This window comes from Aquila chrysaetos, chromosome 4, assembly GCF_900496995.4.
Source record: "Aquila chrysaetos chrysaetos chromosome 4, bAquChr1.4, whole genome shotgun sequence".
Taxonomy (NCBI): Eukaryota; Metazoa; Chordata; class Aves; order Accipitriformes; family Accipitridae; genus Aquila; species Aquila chrysaetos.
The window spans coordinates 8,646,668-8,662,657 of NC_044007.1; the positions used below are offsets into that span (position 1 = coordinate 8,646,668).

A 15,990-nucleotide genomic window follows, 5' to 3' on the forward strand; every position below is an offset into this window, starting at 1 on the left:
TTACAACAATGAATCATTATTGTTATTTAACTGCAGGAAGGACTTTGGGTGTCACAGCATGAGCAACTGTTTATCAGAAAAAGGTGTTTTAAAATAGTGGCTAATCCTAACCTTAAATATTTACCAGATCTGAAGGCTCAGTATCACACCACTGTGCCCTGGCTCAGTGGCTCAGCATTTCTGCAGCACCAGGGAACACACTAACTGAGGCCCCTTAAGATTATTCCAGGGAGGTTTGATGCTTCGCCAGGAAAACTCATGAGTACATAGCTGCTGGATGTTGGCAATGGGCACGCAGACGATGTGGCTCTGAAAATGTCTAGTTCGGTACACTGCAGCTGCTGGAAAAAAAGGACATTTTTCCCTTTTGGTGAAGAAAGTTCTGTTTCAACAGACTTCTAAGAAGAGGCACTGGCAGCTGCTGAACCCAGGACACTTTTTGGTACCAGCAGTTGTCGCGAGCCATGTTGTTTGTGTTTTTTTCCCCCTTGGGCTTTTAGTGTGCTGCTGGCTCTGTGTGATCATCCAGGCAGGGAGTACAAGTTACTCTGCAACACTGACAGTGGCTGGTCCCCAACAGCCAGACACTCCTTTGAAGCCACTTGGATATAGGTGAGGATCCATTTTCTGCAGCACCTTCCCTAGACCAGCAATTCTGATAAGCTGCTCTTGCAAATGTGCGTGAAGGAGGGGCCAAGCCAAGGATGTGGATTATCTCATCCTTGAAAAGCCCTGAAGGATTTAACTTCACCCTGAGGCTGCTTTCCAGCAGCCAAGGTTACAAGTGTTGTCTTTTGGGGGTAGAATCCACCAGATTCCTCCATCACCCGATCGGTTAGCATGCAAGCTTGTCATTACACGAGCTCTTGCCTGACCTTATGAAAAGGTGGTAGATCAGAACTGGGTGGGCCTCCTGCAGGTAGCCCAGGAGTCCTTGGGACCCTTCTTGGACAACCATCACACCCACAGAAGGAAGGGCTGAGGTCTGGCTTTCATGTCTGCATCTGGAGCTTTCAGCTTGACCAAGACTGGGGTTAAGCTAAAAACACTGACTCGATGAAATGTCAGCGGGTCTCAGGCAGCTCAAGACTGCTTTCAGCCTTTGTCTTGAGTTTCTAATAGTGACAGACAGAAAGGACCTAGAAAAACTCCTTTCACTATTGAAAATAAACTGCTGTAAAGCAGCTCTACAGCTGCCCGGGGGGGCAAGATCTGTCCCTTCTCCCAGCCTGCATCAAACGCCACAGATAGAACATGAGATTAAATGTGGCTCCTGAGGGCTTTTGTGCCTTGGAACTAATGACAGTGATAATCCAGTAGGAAGAATCAGATATGCCAATGGTTTTGCAGACAAAGAATCTAGTTAAAGGGGTTTGATTTTGTCCATGCTACGTAATACTATTTTTTAAAGCATGTTCCCCAATTTGCTGTAATTCACAGTTTTAAATACTGCTGCAGACAGAGTTTTATGCATTTCACAATGTGTTAAGTAGTTACGGTCAAGACTTCCTTTCTGAGTTAAGAAATTATTCAAGTTTCTAACAAGATGGCTTTGAAGTTCTGTCTGAATATGGCTTGAGATATGACATTTGAGAATTGACCATAAAAACTGCAACAGATTTTTGTCCTCTTCTAAATTCTGATAATTTTTAAAAAGCTTCTTCTGAGATGAAAATAACCTATGATGTGTGAGACAAACAAAGCAATAAACGCATTCCGGCAGGGAAAGCACGCTAAACAGGAAATCTTACATTCAGTAACAAATGTTCTTCGTGTCATCCCTTATCAGTTTGCTCAGGGTCTTTCTGAGCTGAAGGGACACAAAGTCTTGTACAGGCAGTCTTTTCAGATATGGGGCCTCATAGCTCAAAATGTTTTGTTTCAGTACGTTCATGCTATTCTCCCAGGCTGAAGTCGGTATTAATCATCCTGCTCAAATCTCTGATCTCGTGGCTCAGATGTGTTCATCACCAAAGGTGAGGCAGTCCAGTGAAAGCTTCGTGACACAGGGTGCTGTTCTCTGGTGGTTAGATTCTCCCTTTTTGCAAGGCTGCCTGGTACCACAGGCCATGTGTAGGTGGATTACTACATTCAGGCTTTTCTACAAAGTGTATCTACGTGCACTCAAAATCTACTCATCCAACAGTACGAATATTTGTGCTAGCTCCGATATTGTAATTACTAACAACCTTGAAGTATTCAAGACTTAAACTCTGGCCTTGGTCCCCTATCTAGAAGATGATAGGGAATGTCCTCATCATTTCAGTAATGAGCATTTTTGCCACAAACTGTCTCTTGAGATTCATTTTCAGTAAACCGTAGCAAAGCAAGGTTCCTAACCTTAGCTCTACCCAGCAATGTAATACCAATGCTAATGAATAATAATTAGCCACATTTGTAAAGCTTAGCTACACGCTATTAAACACCTGTGGCCTTGCATCCATAGATGTTGTATCTTAGTGCTGGGTGATGAAATGCTAAATTAAATCCTCAGTTATGCTGGCAGACACTTACAGAGTTCAATGAGTTAACAGGGCTAAACACAAGCTTGCTGCCCAGCCTTTCTGAAAAGCTGCTTTTTCAATTTGATACCAGTGGTGATCAGCCCACTGGACTGAGGATACGGGAAGCAGCAGCAGCACGTGTGCACGTGTATTTCACTATAAACTGTGGGAGCTCATGCCCACAGAGCCGTGATCACTGCTGGGCCTTACCAGCTATGTAGTATTCTATGTAGGAAAGAGAAGTGATATGTCTGAGTACTGTATCTTCTACCGAGGCTATCTTAGGGTAGAAACTAGAAGGACTTAGCATCCTAACTAATAAACACAGCTAGGCATGTAAGATGCATTTTTTCCAACTACTGTTAACAGCGGCTTCATTTTTTTCCTTCTTACTCTGCTTGGCCTGTACTTTTTGTAAAATTGGCAAGCCTTAGGACTTTTTGCTATCTCTGTTCATTGGATACCCCCCAAGACAGCCCTGAGAGTCTTCAAGGGTTATGACACCCTTGTCCTCAGCATATTCACCTGAATTCCTTCCTGCTCCAACTGGTGTTCCCCAGTTTGGTGCCTCTGAATCAAGTTCTATTCACCAGTGAGCTCTTCCCTTTCCAGTGACAACTGGAGCTGGAAATAGGCTCTGCAGCCACCCCCTACCAATAACCTTAATCAGTGTTTTCCAATCTAAAGCCCACCCTTAGCTGTAGCTCTGCCAATGTTTATCACCTGTTTGTTCAAAACAAAATACAATGTTTGCAGGTTTCAAGTGAGGTTGACCTGCTCACATTAAACCTCAGGTGTTTGCTCTATTAGATACTTGTTCTGAGCATTAAGGTGTGGGTCAGCAATGACGATTGTTCTTCCAAAATTGCCTTTGATTTTTAATTCTGAAAATTATTCTCTGAATTTTTTTGGTAGGGTCTAGTTTGTTCAGTCTAGCAATGACATTGAATGTCATATGTACTAGTCTGTAGACAAAATCCTGGAATTTTCCACACCCAGAGCTAAACCTAAATCATTCCTCTCTTACTACCAAAACTCTATTTTTTCTTGCAAGATATATCTTTGATCCTTTTTTAGAAAAGTACTAAGTCCATCTGCCCTTTGGGCATGGGATAACTCCATTTACTGCTAATTGAAATATTACAGTAACTCAGACCTTATGCCTCTTTAATTTCTGCCTTGGGTTTGTAAAAATCTAACCCTGCATCCCATATCCAGGGGACATGCTGCACTGTAGCATTTCAGACCAGCAACTGCTTATTTTGGCTAGTTAGATGTAGCCTCCAGAGTGCACCTTTTTAAGCAGTCTTGAAACCCTTCACTGTTCACTCTGTTTTATGGTGGTAATCCTAACGTTGCTGTGTTCTACCCGATGCATTCCTTTGTTGGCTTTCCTTTGGACCTGCTACTTCCACTGAGCTGAATTTATTTCTGTTTCCTTAGCTTTATGTTAGTGTCTTAAACTTCTGTCTAACCTCAACCTCCCAAGCCACAACTTGTAGCTGTTGCCCCATTACATTCTCTGCCACTACTGAAAAGGGTTTGGCTTCATCATGCCTCCAGTTTCCTTTCAAATAGATGTAGGCTGATATTAGACCACCCCCCGAGTCTCCTCTTGCTAAGACTAAACAAGTCCAACTCCCTTACCTTCTCCTTGAAGGTCATGTGCCCTACCCCGCTAACTATCTTTGCAGCTCTTTGCTGAGCTTTGTAAGGTTCTTGACATCCTGGTAAGTCCCAAACTGGTCTTACCAGGGATGAGTAAAGGAGATAATAATTTCCCTGGATCTGCTGGGCATGTCTCTCCTGATATAACTCAATGTGCAATTTGCACTACCTGTAATGAGAGCAGACTATTGTCTCTTACTCATTCTGTCATCAACCACAAGCCCCAGATTCCCTTCATCAAGTCTCAGCCATTCAGTTCCCAACCTGTGCTGATGCATGAGGTTATTCCACCCCAGGCACAGAAATCTGCACTTCTCCCTGCTGAATTTCAGGAAGTTCTTATTGGTACAATTCTCATGTTTCTCAAAGTCCTTCTGGGTTAAAACTTTGTCACTTGGTATATCAATCACTTTCCCTCACTGAGCATCATCTTGAATTTGCCGCAGGATACACACCCCTGGTCTCATCATCCAAATCATTGATGAAGGCATTAAACAATACCAAACCACTGTGGCATTCCACTTGTTACTGGCCTTCAGCTGGGTATTAAACCATTGATTATTACACACTTTAACCCTGGCAGTACAGCCATTTTTCAAGCCACACTCATTGTCGTGGTTTAACCCCAGCCAGCAATGAAGCACCACGCAGCCACTCACTCATGCCCCCCACCCAGTGTAAAGTGGGGAGAGCATTGAAAAAAAAAGTAAAACTCATGGGTTGAGGTAAAGACAGTTTAATAAGACAGAAAGGAAGAAAATAATAATATTAATAGACAGTAACAATACTAATAAAAGGATTGGAATATACAAACAAGTGATGCACAATGCAATTGCTCACCACCTGCTGACCGATGCCCAGTTAGTTCCTGAGCAGCGGATCCCCCCAGGCCAACTCCCCCCAGTTTATATACTGGGCATGACATCACAGGGTATGGAATACCCCGTTGGCCAGTTTGGGTCAGCTGCCCTGGCTGTGTTCCCTCCCAACTTCTTGTGCCCCTCCAGCCTTCTTGCTGGCTGGGCATGAGAAGCTGAAGAATCCTTGACTTAGCCTAAACATTACTTAGCAACAACTGAAAACCTCAGTGTGTTATCAACATTCTTCTCATACTGAATCCAAGACATAACACTATACCAGCTACTAGGAAGAAAAATAACTCTATCCCAGCCGAAACCAGGACACTCATGCATCCCATACTTTCTAAACTTGAAAATAAGAATACTGTGGGTGATGGTCTGAAATATGTTACCAGAGACAACATATATTATATTCACCACTCTCTCTTCATTCACATAGCCAGTCTTTTCATCAGCAGCCCTTTTCCAATTGTCAGGAACTTCCACTAATTGACATGATGTTTTGAGGATGATAGACATCAACCTGGCAATCCCTTATCTCTGCTGGTTTCACTAGCTGGATGACTCCTACAGCAAAAACCCTCTCTCCTTCTTTTTGCCTTAGGCTGAGGAAAGCTTTCTCGGAGGTATGATTTGGATTGCAGTTGCTCCTTCTCTATTCTGTGGTATTTTGAGAACTCCTTCATTTTCTTTTCACTTTTTGTTTCTGATAAAAATACAATAGTTATGTTTTCTTTATGGGAGTGTCTGTATATTTGTTAAAAATCTTTCAGAGTTGCTCTTGAATTAACTGAAAGCTGTTTAACACTTCAAAAATTTCAGCTGCTGTGAGACATAAGCTACTGCCTTCCTTTTGGCACCCAATTTCAGGCAGATAGAAGCTGAAATGCTTCTGAAATTTCCCAGTGTTTGCCACCTACCCAGAGGCTGCCAGCGGAGGTGGTGCTTCACCTGCTGCAATTCTTCATTAGTGAGAAGTTTTTGAGGAGCACTCGGGGCTTGAGATGTTTGCAGGGGCTGTCCTTTGTTCAGTATCGAAGTCCTGTTGGATGCATGTGGTGATAAAACCTACAGAGGAGCCTGCTCAGTTCCTCTGGATATGTCTAAGCTAAAAGGGGACAGGGTGTGAGCTCGACACCCAAACTTTTGACTGCCCCCCCCACTTAATTGCTATTTTGCTCCCTGGCTCTGGTCTGGCCTCTTCCCAGGAGCTGTCACCAGGCAGTACGGAGAAGTCCACGCTCCAGCCTACGCAGTCCCCCAGGGGTGTCCCATCAGGCTCTGCAACCTCCTGCACACTCATACAGCCCCACGCATACCCTGGGGTATGCAACACATCTCTTCAGCTTCATGCCATAAAAACATCGCTCTTGTGGGTTGCAACACCACCCTTAGATTATTTCAGAGCCTTTGAACTCAAAAACACATTAAAGAAATAATGATCATGTCTTAGGACCACAGGGACACCACTTGTAGCACAGAAGAGAGCCGGGGCCAAGTGCCATACAATGTGTGTGGGGTCAGTCTGCCGCAGAGGGCTGGTCCTGAGACATGAAGCCTGAGCTGGGCTACGCCACTTCGTGTCGGGGCCAGAGACTGGGCTTCGGCCCTTTTATATTTAGCAGTATGGACACAGCATCTGTTTGAGATGCAGTTCGTACAGGCCAAAACTTAACACAAAGTGGTACTTTTTGTGACTCATTTGATTTGCTAATCTGAAACAGATTTACCATGTCTTGTTTAATAGGGAACAGCTTTTAAAGCTATTAAATGAATGAACTGCTGATTTAGAGCTGGCTGTTTGATTCTGAGCAACTGTTTTGAAATGGCTGGCAAAAAGAACGTGTCCAGTTTTGCTGCAAGAGTTCCAATCAGCTTACCTATTGCTCTCTTCTCCTGTCCCTACTCTCTCCATTACTTTTTCTTAAGGCTACACACCCGGTCTTTATCAAACGATGCCTAAAGCAACCCCTTAACCGGACTGCAATCAAAACCTGTTGTTTGTGTCCTATCTCCTCTGTGACACCCTCTTCTTTAAAACTTCTGTTAGAAGTGAGACAACCTCCATCTACTCTGCCTGAACACAAGACAGGGGAGAAACCTGAGGTATTTGTTTCATAGGTGTTTGTATTTTATGCCCAGGAACCCAAGACCATGAGCGTGGCCCCAGGCGGTCCCACGCCTGTTGGTGTGGTCAGCTCTGAGTACACGGTGCCAACCAGCAAAATTATTTTGTGCTTCTTTGACTGTGGGTTCAAAGCTGTAAGAGCAGCATTTATAACCAAAAGCTTTAGAAAACAGCTGTAGCTATCAACTGATCGCAAGTGATACATGTCATTTAGGGTCTTGCAGAACCAGACTTTCTTTTAGTTAATTGCTTGGCTGTATTATTGCTATGTAAATGTGTGCTCAGGGCAAAAGGACATATACTGCATTTTCAAGCAGAGGGCACATGACATTACTACATTAGGAAGATTAGACAACGATCAGGCCTTTTACCAGCTCTTCCTTATCAGACATTAGTGAGGACAGAGTTCTGACTTGTACTTGCTTAGTTGCTCCTCAAACCGACAGGCACTCACCAGCCTGTTTTGCTTGAATTCAGTCTATCTCAGCCTTGGTGGTTTCAAAAGTTCAGCTGAGATGTGAGTTGGCTGTTCCTTCAGAGAGGCTGTGAAAAAGGGAATGGGGAGGATTCTGGTACACACACGTGTACTTGTGCCTATGTATTTGTGTGTATAGCAACACCTCAGCCAGACTGAGTGGGAGGAAGAGGTGAGGCAGACGGAAGTGCTTTCCAGGTTTCTAGCTAGTAGAGGAACTTTGAAAATATAATAACTAAAGATGGGGGCTAAAGGGAGAGAGTGGAGCACTTGTACTTCACTTTTGGAGCAGTTTTGCTCAGCCAAATAATGACCACAGAGAATCAAAAAGACGTCAGATTGCATTTGGTGCCTTCTGCCCTGGTCAGTACAGGAGTTGCAAACATGTCGGCTGATGTGACCCGCACCAAAATGTTTGGAATCGGGAGATTTTCTGGTGGCTTCCAAGTGCTGTGATCTCTTGCTTCAAATGGCCTAATTTATCAGAGCACACACTCATACCCAGCACCTCCCTGGTCACATCTTTCTGTTAAAGAATAAGTTGCTGCAAATTCTGTTTTACATAAATGAGTTAAAGTCTCCCTCAGGTTGCTTCTGCAGCCCCCAAATGAGTTCTGTTTGCACATCCCTAACGCTGTGCCTCTAGGGTGGATGTGAGCAGTGTTTTCCTTGTAATGCTTAAGAAGATAGAGTCCCCATTTTCTAGTACGTGTAAGCAGCTTTTATGAAAAGAAATTTACAACTTAAAAGTACTTCTTTAAACTTGCCATTGAATTTGCAGCTGAGGACAGCAATTGCAACTGATGGTAAGATTCTCCCCATTTGGTGAATAGAGATGGAGTGTCTTGGCACCCCAAGCTGTTGGCCAGGCAGATTGAGGGAGGATTGCAGATGCAAGAAGTTGTAGATGACCAACTGTGGGCATCAGTTGGGCTCTGTTAAATTCTCTACTCATCCAATGCTTCAGAAATTGAATTAGTGACCTGTGTACCTTGTCTTCTTGCAGGTCATTTTGGAAAGAAAAGCTCAAGAAGAAGAAATGTCAAAAGGTAGTTGTTAATGCTGAAGGCAGTTCTTTCTGGCTGGTTTCCTTTAGCCAGAGCAAACCCTTTCTGACAAACGGGAAGTTTCTTGTTGGAAATGGGATGGAGAAGGCCACTTACCTCTGAGAGAGTTGAGCCCCTCATTTACAGCTTTTCAGTGTTTCATTCTGCCTGCCTCTGGCTGCTGTGTAGGGCTACAGCACTGGTTTTAGTTCACAGTTAAAACAGGTCTCTCTACTTCCTTGCTTGCTCATAGTTAACCACAAAAAGAATCAACATGAGTAAAAAAGGAATATCTCATGCCAGCTCAGTAAAGCTACATCTATAAGGGAACTTGCTGTGTTTTTCTGTATGTTTAGTGTAGATCCCTGAAGAAACAACCTCTATACAGTTGTACATACAGATGTGTACATGTGTGTTTAACAAGTGGACAGGCCTGAAGAGTGCAATATTCCTCCAGCAGGACTAAATAAACTCATGCAAGGGGCTATCAGGCACCCATAAAACCAATCCTTTGATCTCCCAGCAGCCCCAAATAGCTTTCTGTTTAGACCATTGGGCAAACAAGAGGGCAAGTGAGTAGCTGGTCACCATGCATGTCCTGCTGGGGCCATCAGCAAGTGCAGGGATCTTCATGGGCCATGGTGCGTGGCGCTGTGCTGCTGCTTCTGCCCAGTGGCAATCAGATGACAAAGAAACAAAACACGAAGAACCCATCCGAGTAGAAAAATTGAGTCTGCATCAGGACAGATAATCAGCAGCAGTGCATTACACTTTGTGGTGAATGTGCAAGCTGAATTCCAAGCGCAGACACCACTGAGACCTTTAAAAGCCCTGTTGGGCTGCCACCAAATCAGGAAGCACTTTTCTTTACCGCTTGATGTATGTAAAACCACTGTCATCCTGGGAAAAGGAGTTGCCCTAGATCCTAACTGAAACCCCAGCTGGGATTTCTTCCCTTTTTGTTTATCTTGTGCAGGTTTCAGAGTCCCTGCTGGCTTAATCTTTGCACAAAAGATAGTTTTGAAAATGGAGGCTCTTTTCATGAGTTCTTGGTGGGAGAGACAGGTTTTAATCTAGATATTGCAATTTGAGCCTTTTCTGTTTGGAGGAGGAGTGGAAGTATGCAGCAAGTCCCAATTCCCTTTCCAAGTGTAGTGGGGATATGAAACTAACTCCCCGCCTTCGCAATGACATCTGTGAGCTGCAGAACCAAATTCTTCCTTTTTCCTATCTGGCTTGATGAGTTTTCGTTGTTTTTACAAAATGCATTAGCTCCAACAGGAGGAATTGCAAGTAAAATATTGCGCGATGGGTATATAACCGCCCAGTAGACTGTGATTAAGACTTTTTCCTGGTAAGCAGAAGAGCTGTGCTCAAATGCAACTGAATGATATCTGAAACCAAGTCCCTCAGATGCCTGCATTATCTGTGGGTTACAGACTGTGAGGCAGTACTAGAGCAAGCGTTCACTGACCATAGGTATTCCTCTCTTGGAGAGAACTCGCAGTTGAAAACCTTATGTGGAAATAAACATAAAATCTATTTTAGACCTTGTCTCTCTTGGCTTTTTCTCTTGGCTAGCTTTAATATTTACCACTCATCATGCTAACTTCTCAGAAACCCAATTCTTAGGCACTTAGATGTCTGCATGCATTGGACCGAAAGCCTGAGTGACGAATGCGGGGCCGGGCAGCCCCGTCACTTGGCAGCTGAGTCCTGCTGTGAATTTAGCTCACAGATTCCACCCCAATTAAGAGAACTTCCTACAGATATGTTCCTCTTGGTAAAATGCTCCACCAAAAACCTCCGGAAGGGACATACCTATTCAAAACAAAACTAAGCAACCCCGCCACCCCTCCATTCATCAAATGAACTTACAGATAAACCCTGGTCTTCTAAAATGTATTAAAAAAATCTACTTCCTTTTCAAATGGCAGGAAGTTCATATTGCAAGACCAGCTAAATGACTCACCCCACATCTATGCTTCTGCTGAAGCAGATAAACCTGCCAAAAGCAGTTTCCAAACTGGAAATAAGTAATTCTGTGGGGACATGAATAATATCAAGCAAATCTCTGACAAGGGCATGTGAATCTGCAGTCTGTGGTGTTATTTATTTATATTTTTTATTGAGGTCAGCGCCCTTGGTTCAAAGCTGCATTGGATAATTGTTGGAAGGACAACCGATCCGCATGGCTACATCAGCATCATCAAGGGATCCAAAGGCAACAACAAAAGGCTGTAGTAGAATAAAATTCCCAGTGGATGGGGTGTGATATTTGATGGGTCACACAGGGAATTCTTTTGACATGAACCAGCAAACATCAAGTATATTTTTCATAAAACATGTAGCTTAATCCAAAATTATCCCTGCTGTATTGCTAGCAAGAATAAGGGAACACCCAGTTACTTTTGCAGTGATTAATAATGTTACCACTGCTTAACTGTAAACAGTGTGCAGAGATCTTTCTAAAGAAATGCATAAAATTTTTTTGCAAAAGATAATGCTGTGCTCATACTTTATTCAACTCTTTTTCCTTCTTTGCTGCTGCAGCACAACCACTGAAATTTCCTCTGTTAATGCTGGCATGGCAAGAAATATAATGTCAAAGGAAAGAATAGTCTCATAATTAAAATCTGTTTCCATAGCATTGAAATAGATGGAATTGCTACCCTTCAGTGGACTTTGGATCAGGTCTCTAGTCTGGTGGTTCTTCATTTGCACCACGCTCTTTCCCCTGGAGCCTTGTAAGCATTGATTAGTTAATGGCTTTAAAGTGCTATTTAAATGCTGAAATATGTTACTGCCAGGTATTGGAACACATAGGCAGGTTTCTGCTCAGCACATATGATTAGTCTTTCTGTAGCATGGAAGTATGCCATTTCCCTTCTTTGTGCAGATGTGTCTTTGTGTGTGCGTATACCTACAATAATCCAGTTTAGTAAAACAAAATAAAACAGTAAATCAAGGACTTGTTTACTTTACTCTTAAAAATGTTGGAGACCTCTGCTGTGATCTCAAGTGAAAGCCATAGATAGCACTGGAGAGAGGTCATGCTTTCAGGTTAGTTTGAACAGCTCATTTGCTGGCACAGGAATGGACATCTGTGGCTGGGCAGCCACCCCCTATAGAGATGCTCTTCTGAAAAGGACAAGTGCATGCCAGCGGCATAAACCTGGTTTATTAAATAAAATAATATTTGCAGTAGAAATACTCATTAGTTTTTCAGTAGGCCTATGTGGGTGGCAGCTTGTCTCATCTCCCTAGCACAGTGGTTCCTAAAGTACACAGGTCTGTACATGTGCAGGTACACGAGCCACTCAGCTGCTACGGGAATGCGGCGCGAGCAGTCGTGCAGCCCAGCACAGGATGAGAACTCACTGAGGCAGTGGCTGTTACATTGTCAGCAGTGCCACTCTGGCAAATTCAGCCTTGAAATTCCTGTTTTCCTTACCTGTCTTCTAAGTAGACTTTTTAAGAAGAAGAAGGGAATGATGTTCCCCAAGCTTTCAGCTGTGCGCCTTGCTGGCACACAGCAGGATTTGGCTCTCTGAGTACAAACTTTAGCAATGACATCTTCACATAGTAAAAATACTTCCTAACTTGGATTTTTGGAATGACTTAATTTTCTTTTGCAATCCACCAATCATCCTCAAAAGACACTGTAAATCACCATGTTATTCTCAGTCATAACTAGCAAAATAGTTGGGAAGAGTGCTTGAGCTAGTGAAGGCTGCATTTGGATGCACACATTCCCAGGCTTTCCTACTCACTTGGACTAGCAGCTACTGACTCCCAGGGGCTTCTACCTGCCTGTCTCCAACATTTTTGAGCCTCCAACACTACATGTGATTCAAATAGCAAACAAACTGCAGAAGTCAAAGCAAAAGAAAACACTTCATTCCAGTTCTCCAGTTCATTCCAGACTCAGTACTTGTTTTTACTGCAAAAGTCTGCATTTAGTGCACAGGGAACAGTTCATTCCATTTGAATCTCTGGAGCTTTCAGCCCCTTCCCCAAAAAGCAGCCAAGCACAGCAGACTAAAAAACTGCTTGAGGATGGGCCAAACCACACAGTTCAGACACTGACCCAGATCTGTTTTCTGAAGGACTGAATGTTTCTGAGCTAGGATTTTGTTTCATGATCAGATGAAGGAAGGATTAATCCCTTGGAAAATTAGTCAAGCCCATCTTCTTTTTCTAGCATTTGCACTTGTTCCATAACTTTAGGAGCCACTGATCTAGACAGATCTTCCATAACAAACAGAGCAAGCTGCTGATTTGATGACATAATTTTGAAGATGTGACTTCAAAATAGGCTCAGTTGCAAATTAAATTATTTGTGATGGTTTCATTGGTTTCCTGGCCTCACAGTTTAAAATGAGTATGAAAAAGGTTAGACCTTTTATCATGAAAAAAACAAAGCAAGCACACACACAGCAGCACTGTGTCTTAGAATGATAAATTGTTCTATTTTGTTGTTTTAGAAATACTCTTCATCCTTGCAGACATTAATTAATTAAAGGTAAGAAAACATGATAAGAAATTTCCTTTATTCTAGACTTAGTAATATTTCAGAGTTATTGCTGGACAACATGGTCTCCCGCCATTTCATGGTGAAAAAGGAACCAGGCTTGCATGGTTCTTTTTCTGAAGGCAGCACTTCTGACTCCAGTACAGAAGCTGGCTTAGGAGGAGAGAAGATAATATGCATTTGAACAACAGCAAGCTTTTATAGACTGGACTTAATAAGTTTATTGTATAGCTGAGAAAACAGAGGCAGAGAGTTTAACAGAGTTTCAGAGTTTCAGGAATTCCTGATTTCCTCTTCAGGCCACTACATGAGGGAGAATGATAACATGCTGTGGATTTCATCAGTTTAGGTCACAGTAACCCGCCATAAAAGTGAGGTTGTTAAGTGAAATCACACACATGGAGTAACTGCGCTTTATAGAAAAGCCACAGAAAAAGCAGCTCAGGCTTTCACAGTTTAACCCGCCCCTTAGCGGGTGGCTACACGCAGAACTGTGTATATAGAGACACTCTCCACTCAGCAGGCTAGGGCCTCTTTTTGGAATAAACGATTAGCTGCGCTTCTTGCCAAAGAGCTGTTTGCTGGGAAAATCACGTAGCACTTGCAACACCCGCTGCACCCTCTGAACTTCATCAGAAATGTGTGAAGGCATTATTTTCTTTCTACTGCAATTAGAGTTTCTTCCTAGTGGTCATGTTAATGTATGAGCGTAAGGTTTTGCAATTCAGGATCTGGTAAACAGACTTTTTATATAGTAGTACATATGTCCACACAATTTTGACCACCTGTGCCAGGACCCTGCTGTTGCAATCCTTTCCTCAGCCTTTCCCAAGACTGCTACTCTTTCGGTCCTTGGGCAAACCTTGGACACAGTCGCCTCTCCTCACCAAATTGTATGAAACTCCTTCCCGGCACGGTAGCGCTTCGGGAAGCAGGGCGGCAGGTCTGCGCCGTTCACTGCTCCCAAAGCTTGCCCAGGCAGGGGATGTCAGAGGTGAGCCTCCCCCCGGCTGGGCTGCGCGACCTGGAGGATGGGGGCACCTGGGCTTGCGGGTGCGCGCCGGAGTTCCCCGCTGATATTTAGGGACCCTGTGCAGACCGGGCACACGGGGCGTTAGCCGCCGCAAACTTCTGCGAGCGACGGGGGGAGCCCTCGGGTGCGGGCGCGGGGACGGGCGGGCGGAGCCCCGGAACGGGTGGCGATCCGCCCCGTGCTCCCGTCGGGGAGGCGGTGGCGGCGGCAGCGGCGGGCAGCGCCGCCCGGCGGGCGGGGCCCGGGCTATAAATCCGCCCCGCAGCGGCAGGCGGGCGGCTGTCGGAGCGCGGCGGCGGCGGCGCAAGGAGAGCGGTAGCGTAGCAGGTAAGGGAAGGTCCCTCTACCTGCCCATCTATCCACCCCCGCGGACCTCGCAGCCCCTGCGAGAGCGCATCCTTGCATCACCCCACTCTTTTTTTTCTTTCTTACCAATAAATCCCTTTTCCCCCCGCCTTCCAAGCAGGGCTTTGCTGGCCGCCGGCGGAGGAGCGGGTGGCTCTGAGCGGGGTGGTGGCTGTGGGCTGGCAGGAGGGAGCAGCAGACGGGGTGCCCGGAGCCGTACCCCGGCTCCTCTGGGCAGCGGGGGCAGCTGCGGGATGCTGCTGCCACGGTCCAGTCTCCCTGGCAGGAGTGGACTGGGCTGGGCTGGAAAACATGTGTGAAGCGAAGGCACATACTTTTCCTGCGGAAGTTGACTACTGGCGCTTGTTGCTTGTCTCCCTGCTCTCACAGCTCCGCGTTGGATCTGGAGCAGAGAACAGGCTTGACTGGTGTCCAGCCTTTATCAGTCAGGTGTTGCAGCGGGGTTGTTGTCTACGTAGGTGATGATAGGTGCAGTTTGCCCCCCGTGTTTCCAGGCTTCAGGTTCAGGGTACTTCTAGTAGTGTTTGCAGTGGAGGCACAGCCGCGTCCTGGGTCTGATGAAATAAGATATTTCACTTCTGCTAGGGAGGATGTTTTGGTTAAACGCTTTCCATTGTGTTATGGTTTTCCTATGAAACACTTGCAAAGTGGCATTGCTTGCTGTTTGACCCACTGTTTTATAAAGAGCACAGGGCCTGATTTTGCACCCCGTTCCCAGAACAGGACTTCCTTTAGGCTTCAGATAGAAGTATTTACTAACTATGTTGTTTGGACAGTTTTCTTCTCAGTTGTCTGTTTAAATAGGAACTGTATTTTGAACCTAGAAAATGCAGTTGTAGTGGCATGGAAGAGGTCAAAGACAACCTGAAGCTTTCTGTCCAGCCTCTCTGCAAGGTGTTGCACTGTTTTGACTTCTTCTGGCTTTTTGTCAACTTTTTTTTGTGTCCAAGTGTGTGAAAGATACACAGCTGCTGAAAAACTCATGATTCAGGGCAAGCAATGGGAATAGCCTGTAAACGGGAGCTATCAAATCCTTTAGGTAAACATGTGAGAAGCCTGCCTTGCTGTTTTTAGTCTTGGCCATTACAGGCATAACTTAAATCAAAACTTCAGCCAGTGGCATTAAGGTGGTGCACTTTGAACTTGGCTCTGGGAACGTGGTGGTTTTTTTTTTTTAATTTTGTGCTCTTTTAACCAGAGTCTAACTTAGTTTGACATAGAATGACTGTGTTTTTATCACAAGTACTTGAGTAAACAGCAAGCAACTAATGCAGTATGATGTCCTGTGCACAGCAAGAATTTAATGACTGTCGATGAAATGGTAGAGCTCGGGAGTAGGTGCAGCAAAAATAAAGTGTTCTTTAAAGGTTTGTACA

General features: G+C 44.5%; 1 protein-coding gene across 2 annotated transcripts in view; it reads left to right on the forward strand.

Moving 5' to 3' along the window:
- NDRG1 (N-myc downstream regulated 1) overlaps positions 1–15,990 on the forward strand; it is a 76,195-nt gene that overhangs the window by 20,726 nt on the left and 39,479 nt on the right. Inside the window, exon 1 of one of the 2 annotated variants that reach the window (XM_030012866.1) lies at positions 14,465–14,575. The exons of the other annotated variant lie outside the window; for it this stretch is intronic. The gene's annotated coding sequence lies outside the window, so the exon portion shown is untranslated. Of the gene's footprint in view, positions 1–14,464; positions 14,576–15,990 lie in introns of those variants that run through there. 2 annotated transcript variants of the gene reach the window in all.